The sequence below is a fragment of the Lycorma delicatula genome, chromosome 2 (genome assembly GCF_047948215.1).
Source record: "Lycorma delicatula isolate Av1 chromosome 2, ASM4794821v1, whole genome shotgun sequence".
Lineage (NCBI taxonomy): Eukaryota > Metazoa > Arthropoda > Insecta > Hemiptera > Fulgoridae > Lycorma > Lycorma delicatula.
The window spans coordinates 222,918,836-222,933,732 of NC_134456.1; the positions used below are offsets into that span (position 1 = coordinate 222,918,836).

At 32.6% G+C, this 14,897-nt stretch overlaps 1 protein-coding gene and 1 non-coding gene across 3 annotated transcripts in view; one reads left to right on the forward strand and one right to left on the reverse strand.

The window, feature by feature from the left end:
- Sytalpha (Synaptotagmin alpha) overlaps positions 1 to 14,897 on the forward strand; it is a 760,002-nt gene that overhangs the window by 452,061 nt on the left and 293,044 nt on the right. The window lies entirely within an intron of this gene.
- On the reverse strand, positions 11,861 to 11,932 carry TRNAM-CAU (transfer RNA methionine (anticodon CAU)). The gene has a single exon. It is a non-coding gene; the product is annotated as a tRNA-Met (tRNA).

Sequence of the window (14,897 nt, forward strand, 5' to 3'; positions counted from 1 at the left end):
CCGCTAAATATAATTAAAAAAAACAGAGTACTAATTGTAGATATCTATCCGACTAGAAAAATTACGAAAAAAACAACAAATAGATGAACAAAATTTTCTTTCTTTTCTTACAGGAATTTTTTCAGTTACAAAAATTTAGTCAGCGATGTAATTTTATGTTGTAGTCGGGTGCCTGTGCAGGCTATATGTGATGCTGACTTTAATAGCCTCCACTTTGGTAAGACTAATAGGCACCCGAATGTAACATAAAATTTAGAAATAATATTAAATTTCACATCGCTGACTAACTTACTGTATCCTGAAAAAATCCCTGTAAGAAAAGAAAGAAAAACATGTTTAACTATTTTTTATTGGCTTTTCATAATTATTTTAGATAGATTTATACCTAAAACAGTCCTTCTCTGCGGAAGGACTGTCGGCGGGAGGATCGATGTCCTTGAAGCAACGTGCTTGGATACGTACCGGTGGGAGGGGCTACAAAGCTTCTCCATCACAGTGAAGACGTGGTGCCTGCGAAGGACAGCCCCGTCCGGGAGGGGTGGAAGACTGCGGGCTCCGGCGTCCCACCAACGATGAACGGGCGAGGACTCCATTGCATCGGCACTGGGGGGAATGAAAGAGCGTAGTCCAGGTGGGGGAACCCACCGGGTTGGTCTAGTGGTGAACGCGTCTTCCCAAATCAGCTGATTTGGAAGCCGAGAGTTCCAGCGTTCAAGTCCTAGTAAAGCCAGTTATTTTTACACGGATTTGAATACTAGATCGTGGATACCGGTGTTATTTGGTGGTTGGGTTTCAATTAACCACACATCTCAGGAATGGTCGAACTGAGAATGTACAAGACTACACGTCATTTACACTCATACATATCATCCTCTGAAGTATTATCTAAACGGTAGTTACCGGAGGCTAAACAGGAAAAGAAAGAAAAAGTCCTGGTGGGGGATCCCTTTTTGGGTTCCTCGTTAGAGATCGCCATTAAGACCGGAGTCCAGGAGAGGGAACATCCTTGGGGGTCCTCTCGCTGGAAACATGGCATTCTAAGACCAAGTCCCGGCTGCCTGGGTGGTGCCTTGAGAACGGCGTTAGTCGGACCCAGAGTAACCGCCGAGGTAGTTTGAGGCAATGGCACCCCCCGGAGTTGTCGGTTTTTTATTTTTTAATAATTATTTTCGTTTATTTTTTACGTTTACTTTTTGGATTATAATATACTGTAGTACTACGGTGCCGCAGTAAATAATTATCTCGATGAAATCATTATTAATAGAGATTAAAGAAATAGGTTCAATTGGAATGCCCTCTTCATCGAATAATTATCATTACTATCAAGCTCCGGTGACCGGTAACGTTTTGTAGATAGTACTATTTTGTTTCTCAAAGTTTTATAATTGATTTGAAATTGTTGAAAAAGGTCAAGTAAAAAAACAGACAAAAAAATTTAACCCTTAAAATTAATATTAATAAAAATTCCTTTATAATTTTCATTTTGACAGAAAAATTCATCGCCTATTGATACAAAAATATATTTTTTTAATCCCGGTGTTATAATATTTATATTGTACCAAGAATAGTTTAAGCGTCCTCAATAAAATGATCGATTGAAAATACTTGTGTAACATCATAGATCACTATATAAAGAGAACAAAATACCCTCCCTACCTCACCAAGAAGCTTAAGTCTATTGCTTATGTAATCTTATTACAACGTAACATTTTTTTGCATAAAATTATTAAACATAGTTTGGTTCTGATCCGATGATTAATCAAAAAGAGAATTATCAATTCTGGTTCTACATACCAAATTTATCCTACCCGTAACAAATTTCCAAAATGCTGTAATTTTTTTAAATAATTCAAAAAAATAAACCCAGACAATATTTGTACTCGATTCATTCTCTAACTTATATGACGTTAGAACTATTTTTCAATGTTTTAAGGCTTAAGCCTATCATAAAATGGTTGACTGAAGCTGTAGATACCAGTCGTTAGTATCTGTTTTGACTAATTGAACTATAAAAAATACAAAAAAAAAAATATATATATATATAGGGGTTTTAAAGCTGTTTAATATCTCTTAATTTTGATTTACAGTCACTGGCGGCTCGTAGCTAAAATTAGTGAGGGTGCTGCTCCAAAAAAGTTTTAGCCTTTGTTTTAAAATTGTGTAAAAAAAAAATTTATTCAGAAACTTGATAAAATTCTAAAAGAACAAAATCAAATATTTTTTTACTTACTTTAACCTAAATTTTTACAATTAAGTTTGATCTATTCCTTTAAAAATGAAATCCTTACTCCTTCTTCTGAAAGAGATGTGAATCAAATACAACAACTAGCTGGAAGCAGGATAATAATTTAATTCTACACTAGCGCGACCGGTAGATATGCATCTTACTACTGATTGTCAGGCGGTTACGTGTTAGTGCAGTTTACGTTTTGTTGCGGCGCAGTATTGTAAGTTGAGTTGTGTTAGTGTAAAATACATTGTTCAATCCAGGAGAGGATAACTATAGTTCAGGCGTATATTCGTTTTGGATCGTTTGAAGAATCATGTCAAGTACTCGTAGAAAAATTTCCAAATGCCTATATCCCAGCGAAGGGTAACATACACGATTTAGTTAAAAATGGCGTTCAACAGGTTCGGTTTCAAATGCAAAACGAAGTAGACCACCTTCCGTTAGGACTCCACAGGCCATTGCCGATATAAAAGAGACTTATTGCCGGTCCAAAAAAAATCATTTCGCTAGTTATCCTAACAATCTAAGGTTAAATACACATCTTTCGTAAAATCCTTCATGAATTAAAATTGAAACCGTAGCGCGTTACAACTGTGCAACTGAAGGAGACAGACAAACCTTGACTGAGACAGACAAAGTCTTGATTATTGCAACTGGCTTCTCGAAAACATTGTTGGTGGACAGATAGAGTTGTCTGCTTGCGATTTTTCCTTTGGGGCTACTTAAAGGAGAGAGTTTATGCATCTAATCCTCACAATACTGATGAACTGAAGGTGAACACTCAGCAAGAAATCAACGCAACTGACAACAACGTATTGCGTCAGACGACTTTCAATATGATCGGTCGAGCAAAAAAGTGCATTGATGCCCAGGGTGATCATTTTTAACATCTTTTGTAAGAATAAAGTAAATAAATGCCACATTTAAATTATGTTTTATGTTTTTCTTATTTTATTTATCCGTATCGTTTATAAAATTTCATTCCAACATAACCTACCGATTCTGCAGCGGTTACCTTATGGGTTCGGTTTTATGTTGCTCATCCTGTTTAATTCATCCCAAAGACGTGAAAGCTTATCCCGATTAATATTAGTGATAAGATTTTTATTTATATTATCAGGAAAGGGAAGGACAGACTTTTTATAAAACTCCATTAAAAGTAGTCACTAAGTGTCCTTCATGGTGGACAACATATCAATTTAGTGTTTTCATCAGTTGCATGGCCAATCCAACCGTTTGGAAACTGTCTCCAACTTAAATGTACCAGCAAGATGGAGTTCTATATTTTACAAAAATAGAATTCTTAGTATCAGCCTGGAATTAAGGTATTAATTCTGACTTGATATATCAAAATAAATTCTTCCAGTTACTCTATGGGTGAAAAGAAAAGGGTCGGTACACCTTTCACGAGAATTACAACAAAACACGTTCACGATCAAGTGAATTAAGTATATGTGGGCAGTTTTTCTAAATTTTTCGGTTTCCTTCATTTGTTCCTAATAAAACGTAAAATCGTCATCATAAATTAGACGACAAAATAAATGATCTTCTTTATCAACACGGTCTTTTATATCCACTCAGAATTTTTATTTAAGACATTCTCGTCACCTGAACTTTCTGCTTAGGTACAACTATTTTACTTGGGTTAGTACAACTTTTACTTTAAAAATACAACTTTATTTTAGGTTAACTTGTAATTTATAAGGCGTCTCTATCACCATTTCTGAAAAAAAATTTTCCACACAGTCGGTTGTAGAATTTGTAATTCTAAACATACTGACCTAATGGACTACATTGTACACAGCGTAACAATCAATTTATTCTTTTGACACGGGAGGTCTTCCAAAAGTTTTTACTTGCACAGACTCCCTGTGTTTTCTAATTGCTTTTTCCTTCGTAGATGGATTGACTTGTTGGTGGTCGTTAACCGTAGTTTGTTTCCAAAACGTACTTAGCGATATTAATGGAGTTTGTTTTGTCTAATTCGAGCAAAAAAAAGCTTTTACCACAGGAAGAGCGGTCGTATTAAGAGACCGGTTATGCAACACAATAATCAATATAAAAATCAAAAAGAGCAGTTGTATGGACTTAAAAATATTCACCGTAAAATCATATTAATTATTGTATTTACATAGAAAAGTTAATTTTTATAAACCATCAAATGTCTATTTTCATCTGTCATCATTGTATTAATAAAATCATTTCACAACGGTGTTTCTTATTTAAATTCAAACTAAATAAATAAGGATCTTATATTTAATAAATAAATTCTCCGTAATGCGTTTGAAATAACAAAGATTTTTATTTCTTAACATCCGATTAATATTCAACTTGACATCGAACTGTTGTATTGCGAGAAACTTTTCAACTGTAAGTAATGTCTACGTTTTTTTAAAATTAAATCCTATATACCTGTCGTGAAACGATTGAATTAACTTTTTTAATTAAGAAGTATTCAAATCTCTTCGTCCGTCAAAAGGTGTTTTCACTGACTGAGCGAGTCAGTTTTTTCTTACTCTGTTAGGAATGTTTTGATTTTCAGTAGTAGTTTTACAATAAAATGGTTTATGTTAATCAGATATTTAAAATAAAATCATTCGCGCGTTAATAAAAAAATAAACAAATATATATCGCTTACTCGGCTAAATCCGAATAAGATATTAAATATTTATTACTTTAGCTTAAGAGCGATATTAAAAGGACTCCAAGAATTTCAAAAGAGAACTGTCGTAGAGTTTGAATAGAAAATTCAAAGAAACCCACGGGAAACCCTTAATCAAAGCATCACTAAACGGTAGAAAACTCTGAGATTAAAAATCAAATTAGTTACGGTGTCCACATTAATAAATAATAATAAATGCGATTTTATATGAATAATAAAAAAAATAAAATTCATTAAAAAATAAAATAATAATTTTCGCCAACCACCGTGGTTAATTAGGTAGCGTCTCAGCATCCCAACCCCATAGGTGGAAGCCACCCACCTTGTGACGTTACCGGTTGCAATACCACCTTCTCCGTTCCGAGCCCTAAGGGACTTTACAGGAAGTCATCTTTAGACCCTCTAACATCTCAGTCATCAGCCAGGTCTCGGTCGAGATGTCAACGATGACTGCCGAGGCAGTCATTTACATCAGTAAAAAACAACTCAAATTTTGCCTCCACGTAGGTTTCAAACGGACATCTTCACATTCAACCTAACACGATTCCCTCAAACTATCTAACTGAGACAGCGGAAGCGCGGACCCCGCGCCTAGTCTAAATTTGACAACACCGATCGTTACATTGAATACCTCAGAAAACGAACGAGTTGTAAGTTAAATCAATGCTACACTCGTACCGATCAAAATTATGTTTTACGCAACATAGAAATTCAGACTCGCACCCAAATAAGTCGAAAAAATTAGGTCACCTAACAAGGGGAAGGTAACCTCATTCCGGTTTCATAAAAGGAAACCTTTAGATTTACTTCTAAACGCTAGAACGATTATATATGTATTTAAAACACTTTTCTCGGAATACTTGAAGAAACTGTAATCTGGGCGCTAAAATAATACGTAGTTCTGTGAACGTAGGTATACCTAGCGCATTTCATATTGAATTTAAAAAATTTATTTCTAAAACGTAACTGAATAGAGTAGAGTAAAAAATTAATTTTTTTACGGTACTCGGTTACGGAATGTTTAGCCAGTACCAAAAATAATTTTAGCAATACTATAACCACCGTTTACAAAAACCCGGACATTAGTAACCGATGACTGTTGAAGAGGTACTTCCATTACATCCCTTATAATTTTTGTATTTTTAACATTCATTTAAATATAAGATGTCCAAGAGTAAAAAAAATTGATTTATCGAAAAACATTGCGATTAAATATTTAAAAGCCTGCTGAGAATGAAATGAGACAGTACAACAGTAACAGAATCTCAGAGTCAAACGTTTGACTTATTGACGAAGTAAAAAATAAATAGTTAAGTATGAAAGACTCAGCTGCTGAGACGCAAACTGAAGATTATATGTAACATCAGGACTAAATTGCTTCAAGAGTGGAGGGGACCGCTACGTGATGACTATGAAAACTTTCCCTCCACCACAGCTCTCTAAATGTTCTGAAATAAAAGTAGCAGTCGTCGTTTTGAAACGGAAAATTTATAAAAAGTCGTTATACATAAACGATTGCCTGACTCGTACCAGGAAACCTTACAGCAAAATTTCATAAACATTAGAACATTCGTTTCGTCGTAACATGTAAATCGACTAAAAAGCCAAGTTAAATCAGGATCTTATTGAAAAGAGTAAATCTATTTTTAATTTTATAAAAAAAAAAGAAAAAGACTAGTAATAAAAAAAGTTTTTCGTTTTATTTTCTTAAAATTTCGGATTATTAACTTTTTAGATCTTTCATTCTGAGTTTTTATAGGAAACTGCTTCTTGTCCACCATCTTTCTAGATGGCCGCCAAAAATAATGCAGATACAACTAATTAACAATGTTAGAATTTGTATACTTGATATACTTCTTAACGTATATATAATATTTCACGGACACAATTGTCGTTGTTGCGATCAACAATTGTTTTGCGGTATGAAAATAGTATTTTTGGTAACTATAGAGTCAATCAAGTAATGGTCTGAGTGCATAGTCTTTTTTTTTTAAGAGGTGGAGGAACCCCATTTTGCGGGCGCCGAGACAGTTTCGGACTCGTTAACAGGTTCCGCAAGTTCCTGAGCGCTACCGACTAAACCTCCATCCCTCCCCTCCTGGAAAGCGCTAATAGAGCATTACTTCAGGAGGACGGTAAACGCCCACACACACAATCTGTCACCACAAGAAAACATCAAAGTCCAACCATCACGCCCGCACCACACAAAACACAGCAAAACGCATCAGAATATCAACACGATACTTCTATTTTAAAAGAAGGCGCAGCGGATCGCGCTTTCGCGAATCGATTAATTTGATAGTTGAGGGTTATAGTTGATGTTGAGGGTGGTCGTTGTTGGAAGAGGCCGTACGATGGCGATAGTAGGTAGTGAAAATAAACTGATGGAAATGATTGCCGAGATATTTGCATCGGTGACATCCTGACAGAGGCCAAAGTAATGATTGTGTGGTATTATCGAGATTAGAGGATCTTAAAAACGGCCTTCGGTAAAGCTCATCAGAGCTAGGAATGGAAGGTGGTGCGGCGACCAGGAAAGTCACAAGACGGATGTTTTCCTCTTCGGGGTACAGGATGCTACTAGTTAGAAGTATTCCTATGCGATTATGACGTACGTTAAGAGTGATAGTACTTAAAGAATTTCACTTAAACGATTTAAAGTACATTTTAATGGATACTTAAAGTACAGTACTTAAAGGGATGTCCGTCAGATGAATAACTTGTTCCTCTTGAGCCGTAAAATATAGTACTGAGATTATAAAAACTGCCAATTCAATTCTCAATAACAACTCAGTACTTTTTTTCAGCTGTCCCAATGATATCATTAAAAATCACCTTTTCCACGATCTTACCGTTTTTCCTTCCTCTAGGATATACTCGCAAACAAATTTCAAAAGTATAATTCAAATTCTGTCGCGCTAAATGTCCTTATTATCATAACTATATAAAAAATATTTTATAAGAGGTTTACCTTTTGTACTGAATTTCAAACCGACTTAATTCTTAAATATCAAAAACCTCTCAAACACAATCGTTTTCATAGAAATTTTCCGAATTCTCTGAAGATTTGAAAAAAATTGTTTTCTTAGGCGACCGATTAATAGAAAATAGATTAATAATTAAATCCACGTGCATGTTTTATACGAAAAATGTGTTAATTTATTACCACGACTAAATCGCATGAATTTATTTCATCGTATTTCTAAAATAGATTAAATCGATATGTATATCACTTATTGTTTTTATCATTTTAACTTATTAAAGGAATATAGCGTGGATACATTTATAGAAAGGTAATTATACATCAACTTCTATTTATAAAAATAAATTTAATAAAATTTAAAAAACCAACGAGATTTTTATTATTAATACTGGTTATCGTAAAAAATGAATCTTAAAGGGTAAGCTAACGAATCGATAATCTTCATTTACGTCAATATATAAGGGTACAACCTTAATGGCTGATGGAACTGGAATATGTAAAGTAGATATTAAGAATGCAAAGGATGCAAGCCGGGGGAATAATAATACGTAAATAGCCAAAGAGAAACAGAAAATGACAAGAGATATAATAATCTAACAGACGATAAATTATTCTTTCCTCTTCTAGAAAATTAGAGAAGAATATAGCTGCAAGAAAACAAAGGAAGAGAGAACAGAATGGTTTTTTTTTGTAATAAGAAAAAGGTTTGTCGGAGAGTAAGATAAAATTTTTTATTATATCATAACCTATTATCTGTGTTATAAATCAGGAATGACTTTATTTAGTGACTAATTTCATTACTTTCTTGGCATCATAACTCTCTAGAAATGTGATGCTAGAATTTACGTAAGATAATCTGTCAAAAAATGAGGTATGACATTTTTTGCATTTCTTGACGTTTCGTTACCCAGGAACCTCAAAAAACAACAAAATAAAGAGGGTTAATGTTCCTACGTAAGTACGTACGTATTTAAATGTGCGTTGGCGTGCTTGAAGGTTATTAACGTTTTAATGAATAAATCGATCCGGATGAAATTTCGTACCGAGCTTAGCGTATACGAGGCAAATTTTTGGTAAAATTTTGGGATCAATTTGTCCAGGGGATAGATAGTTTTTTGGGGTCAATATTCGTGAAATTTTGCAAATTTAATAGCAGGTAGCTCAGTACATGCGTGCATGCTTACCTTAACATTTAAAATAAAAACTTTACCAAAAATAAAAACTATCTTTTTATTTATTGCTTATTTTTTAACCGATTTTTTTTTATGTATTCCTATGTAAAGTAGTAAGCAAGTACCCAAAAAAATATTTTGGGGATAATAGTGTGGGTGGAGGAGCCAATCAAAGTTTTAAAAATAACGATTTTTATGTTTTTTTATAGTTTAACTAGTCGTGGATCAAAAATCTTAACTAGAATTCTATACAGAAGAATTGAGAGGAGAGTGGAAGAAGTGTTAGGGGAAGACCAATTTGGTTTCAGGAAAAGTATAGGTACAAGGGAAGCAATTTTAGGCCTCAGATTAATAGTAGAAGGAAGATTAAAGAAAACGAACCGACATACTTGGCGTTTATAGACCTAGAAAAGGCTTTCGATAACGTAGACTGGAATAAAATGTTCAGCATTTTTAAAAAATTAGGGTTGAAATACAGAGATAGAAGAACAATTCCTAACATGTACAGGAACCAAACAGCAACAGTAATAATCGAAGAACATAAGAAAGAAGCCGTAATAAGAAAGGGAGTCCGACAAGGATGTTCCCTATCTCCATTACTTTTTAATCTTTACATGGAACTAGCGGTTAATGATGTTAAAGAACAATTTAGATTCGGAGTAACAGTACAAGGTGAAAAGATAAAGATGCTACGATTTGCTGATGATATAGTAATTCTAGCCGAGAGTAAAAAGGATTTAGAAGAAACAATGAACGGCATAGATGAAGTCCTACGCAAGAACTATCGCGTGAAAATAAACAAGAACAAAACAAAAGTAATGAAATGTAGTAGAAATAACAAAGATGGACCGCTGAATGTGAAAATAGGAGGATAAAAGATTACGGAGGTGGAAGAATTTTGTTATTTGGGAAGTAGAATTACTAAAGATGGACGAAGCAGGAGCGATATAAAATGCCGAATATCACAGACGAAACGAGCCTTCAGTAAGAAATATAATTTGTTTACATCAAAAATTAATTTAAATGTCAGGAAAAGATTTTTAATGTATATGTTTGGAGTGTCGCTTTATATGGAAGTGAAGCTTGGACGATCGGATTATCTGAGAAGAAAAGATTAGAAGCTTTTGAAATGCGGTGCTATAGGAGATTGTTAAAAATCAGACGGGTGGATAAAGTGACAAATGAAGAGGTATTGCGGCAAATAGATGAAGAAAGAAGCGTTTGGAAAAATATAGTTAAAAGAAGAGACAGACTTATAGGCCACATACTAAGGCATCCTGGAATAGTCGCTTTAATATTGGAAGGACAGGTAGAAGGGATAAATTGTGTAGGCAGGCCACGTTTGGAATATGTAAAACAAATTGTTAGGGATGTAGGATGTAGAGGGTATACTGAAATGAAACGACTAGCACTAGATAGGGAATCTTGGAGAGCTGCATCAAACCAGTCAAATGACTGAAGACAAAAAAATATATATATTTATAATCCTATGACACACCCTATAACGTAAGGATTCCAACGCGGTGTCATCCATCTAAATCGGTTCGGTCGTTAAGTTGTTACTATAGAACAAACACTCATACATACACCCTAAATATATTACACTACTTTTATGGGCAGTCGTATAATTAAAATAACAAATATATTTATCTAAAGTCCATATTAATTATTTAAATACAAACATATGAAATAATGTTAAAGTAAATACGTTAAATTTTTAAGAAAACTACAAAAATAAATTACAATTCAGAAGCCTCTACTTAATATTATTTTGAGAAAATATTTTTGTTCACGTTGAAAGGGATAAAGCATTTTTTTTAAATAGTATTTAAAAATTCATCTAAAGAATAATATCGTTTCCTAAACGAAAATCAATGTTTTGTAATTGTATTTTAAATAAATCGATGGAAAATTTTTTAAAGTTTTTGCAACGGAAGCATCAAAATAAATAACCCCTTACTCCTAAGCTGAGGATTTGCCAAGTATTGCGTTCAGTTATATGAAAACAGTTCCGTTTTACTTAATTCTATGTCCGGCTCAAGGGAGTAAGGGGAAAGAAAAAACAAAGTTCCGTTATAAGCATTCCTAAATACCTATGCGGAAGATCCCTGGGAACTCTGTGACGATCGACGTCATCTCCCTGAGGTCGTCGTACGGAGAGACGAAGGTGGTAACGGTGGGGTTGCACCTCTGCTGGCCGATCGGTCGCTGAAGGTTGGGAGAATTCACATCAGTCGGGTATCCTTTCGATTGTCGAAGAAGTCCGCCGAAGAACGATATTATCGGTGTTGAGGATAGGGCACCCGGCCGGGTCCTGCAGCGGTCCCGACAGAAGGGGACATCGCTTTAATTGTGGGGCCGAGGGGCATCTTCGGAAAGACTGTCAAACCGAGGCTAAATGTTCCTTATGTAAATTTTGAGGGCGTTCACTTGGGGGCCGCGGCTGTAGGACCAGCAGCAGGAAATGAGACCCGTCCGCCTTTGCTTTCGGGGACGACTTAGGGTTGAGCCGTAATGATTTATTTTTTCAAGAAAATAAAATAAATTACTAATACAAGTACTATTGAAAAAAGAATAAGTTAATAATTTTTTTTTTTTTTAATTAACTGAAATTATGTCAAACAAATTAAACGTCGCTGGATTTGTACAAAAAAAAACTAAAGGATAACTGAACGTTATTTTTAAATACTAAAAACATTAAGCTATGAATAAAAAAAATAATAAATAAATAAAACAAATTAATTTTCCCTTTTTCATTTATCATAATTTATTCGTAAAAAATAAATTGTTAATTTATTACAGAAAAAAAAAACTAGCAGAGCGTGGTTTCGATCCACGGACCTCTGGGTTATGGGCCCAGCACGCTTCCACTGCGCCACTCTGCTCTTGCACAGCGAATTGAAAGTTTTTATATATAAATATAAGTAAACGACTAACTACGTAACCGCTAGTATAATATGTTATATTCTTTTATTACGATCGATAATAAAATTAACTTATATTCTATTCATAATAAACAATTTCGAACGGTAAAAACTTAATATTTATTATTTTTTTGAATATATGTTGTTTTTATATAATTCAACTTCGCTCTGATTATAATAAATAACAGCGACTGTTACGTACATACTAAGAGTTAATTATTCGATGAAAACTATATTAAATTACAATAACAGCAATTATGTTTATTAAAATAATGTTCATAATCTTGGTATTGAAAAGTATAATCGGATGCGTAATAATTTAAGTAATTTGCAAAAATAATTTTCGAATGCGTAAAAGAAAAAACAACTCATTACATTTAAACAAAACAAAACAAAAACAACTTTCTTGTTACGCAGCGCTTCTATTTTACAACTTCTATACTTCTATTTTCAAGCAAAGTACCAAACCGATTGATCTAAGACCAATTTATTTCAAACTCGGTTAAAAAATTTCCTCTTACAAAAATAAATTATTCTGTGAATGATATTTTTAAAACAATATTTTTGTATTACTTTATTTTTTTGTATTTATAAATACTTTTGTATTTCAATATTTTTGAAATACTTTTAATCGAACACCTTCAAAATTATTATTTTATTTTGTATGGACTTTATTTATTTATTATATTCACATAGTTATTTTGTATAATTATTATTTATTAGTATTAATGTTAGAATATAACCTAATACGCTTTTCATTTATGAATAATGTTGCACCTTCTAACATTCCTCTGATCTACGTTCCTTTTCATAGCTTTCAAAAGAAAGAATAAAAAAATTTTTCCATGCAAATGCTGGAATGTTTTTTTTTAATCTGTATAATAGCATATTTAGTACTCCTGACATTTCCTATTTAATATATAATTCTAAGTTTGGATTTTTTTTTTTTAAATAATGTAATGAAATTTACATCAATGTCACAGCTTAAGAATCTTTAAATAAATGAAAGCGTTTAATATTTTTTTCCAATTAACTTATACAAGTTAATTTATCCATTTTCTTATATATAAAACTATACTGCAATATTTACTGAAAATGACCATTTAAGAATCGAAATGATCATCTAGTTTAAATTTTATGTAAAATATTTTTCTAGCTTAAACGTATTGGTTTCCAATTTACACGGTTCAGATTTTGTTTGACTAAAATTAATCTCAAATTAATTATTCTACTTTAATCGATAAAAGACAGCCTTCATTATCGTTTCGAAGAATGAAGAAAATATCCGACAGTACACTGTAAACAGTGTATTTCAGGGTTTTGATAAATGTACTTTTTCAGCCGCAATATACAAGAAATGTTTACGATCATAGACTCACAGTATGCGCATAAAATCTAATTTTTTTATGTTTTTTTTTTCTTCCTGGATAAGAACTTTGCAGCAGACAATAGAAACAAGAGCGTACGTACGACATTTCAAGTACTTATTGTTGTTTCCATAATAATATGGAGTGCAGCTCAAGATTACAAGCGAGAGTTTTTCATAAAGAGAAACCACATAGAATTCTACATTCAAATTTATTTTTTTGGGTTAAATAAAAATAATACGTTCACTTAATAGTCAAACATTTCGTAGGTTATCTCAAAATATTTCAAGAAAAAATCATTTTAACTACTACTACACTGTTTCTTTTAAGCGGAATAATTAGGTTATTTATTAAGTCTGTTCATATTGTGGTTAGTTTTGTAAAATTTGTAGTCAGCTTATTAGAAAAACCTAGTTTTGGTCGTGATTAATTATTATTGATACGAATTCCAAATAAGCTTAAATTTAAATTTTAGATTTAGCTGCCTAAGATACAATTTAATTTTCTTCAATTTTATAACAAAAAAAATTTAATATCGATATAATTATTTATTTTAAATCATAATATTAACAAATCGTAAAAAGGCCTTTTTTCTCGTAACACATTTTAAAATAATATTGTAATTAGAAAAATGTTTCGATCGTTATTGTTATGCTTTTATAAATAAGAATTCTTTTTAAAATTTTAATTTTTTATATCTTAATGACTTTACAACAATTTACTTTACTTTAAACAAATTTACTTTAAACAAATTAGAAGATCAACTTAGAGTATTCAAAATAGTATATAGATATATTAAAATAAAGAATGTTAAGGTAATTTTAAATTAAGACATAAAACAACGCATAATCATTTAACGGTCATTTGCGCAAATAAAACGTCCATTTGCTCTTTGATTCTAGCCTTAAGAACATTTTACTCCTTACTCAAGAGATATTACGACAAATTAAAACCCCGATATATTTTTTTTTTTTTGTACAGCCGGTATATTCGGCAAAAACTACGATCTCTATATTGAGAACCACGTGATAATGAAGCGAGAATACATAAGAAAACTTGGCTAGAAATCGAGTAATCAGTTTAACGTGATCGTAGCTTGATCCATCTGAAACATTTCACTTATTTATAATTAGGTATAATTATATATAATTTTTATATTACAAAACGTTTTGATACTTTACGTTTGACGATTTCATTTGGCGTCGACTGAATCGAATTATTTACGAATTAATTAAACGGCAGCAATATTTAAAGTTACATAACCGTCGATAAAAACACGATAGACGATAAACTATTATATAAATACTGGTGAGGACTAACAAATCGAGTCACCCGTTACATTACTCACTAACATGATCGCATACGCTGCAGTTAAATCCCACTACTACAAACAGCTAGGATAGCTCTTACGCTGAACACGGTATAACGTTGATCAGTATTTTAATGCACATAAGGGGCGGAAAGTCCCGTTACATGTTAATAGCATGTTACAGTAACATGTGGATAAACGTTATTATGAATATAAAACAATACAAAAAACGGTATATTTTTTACTATTG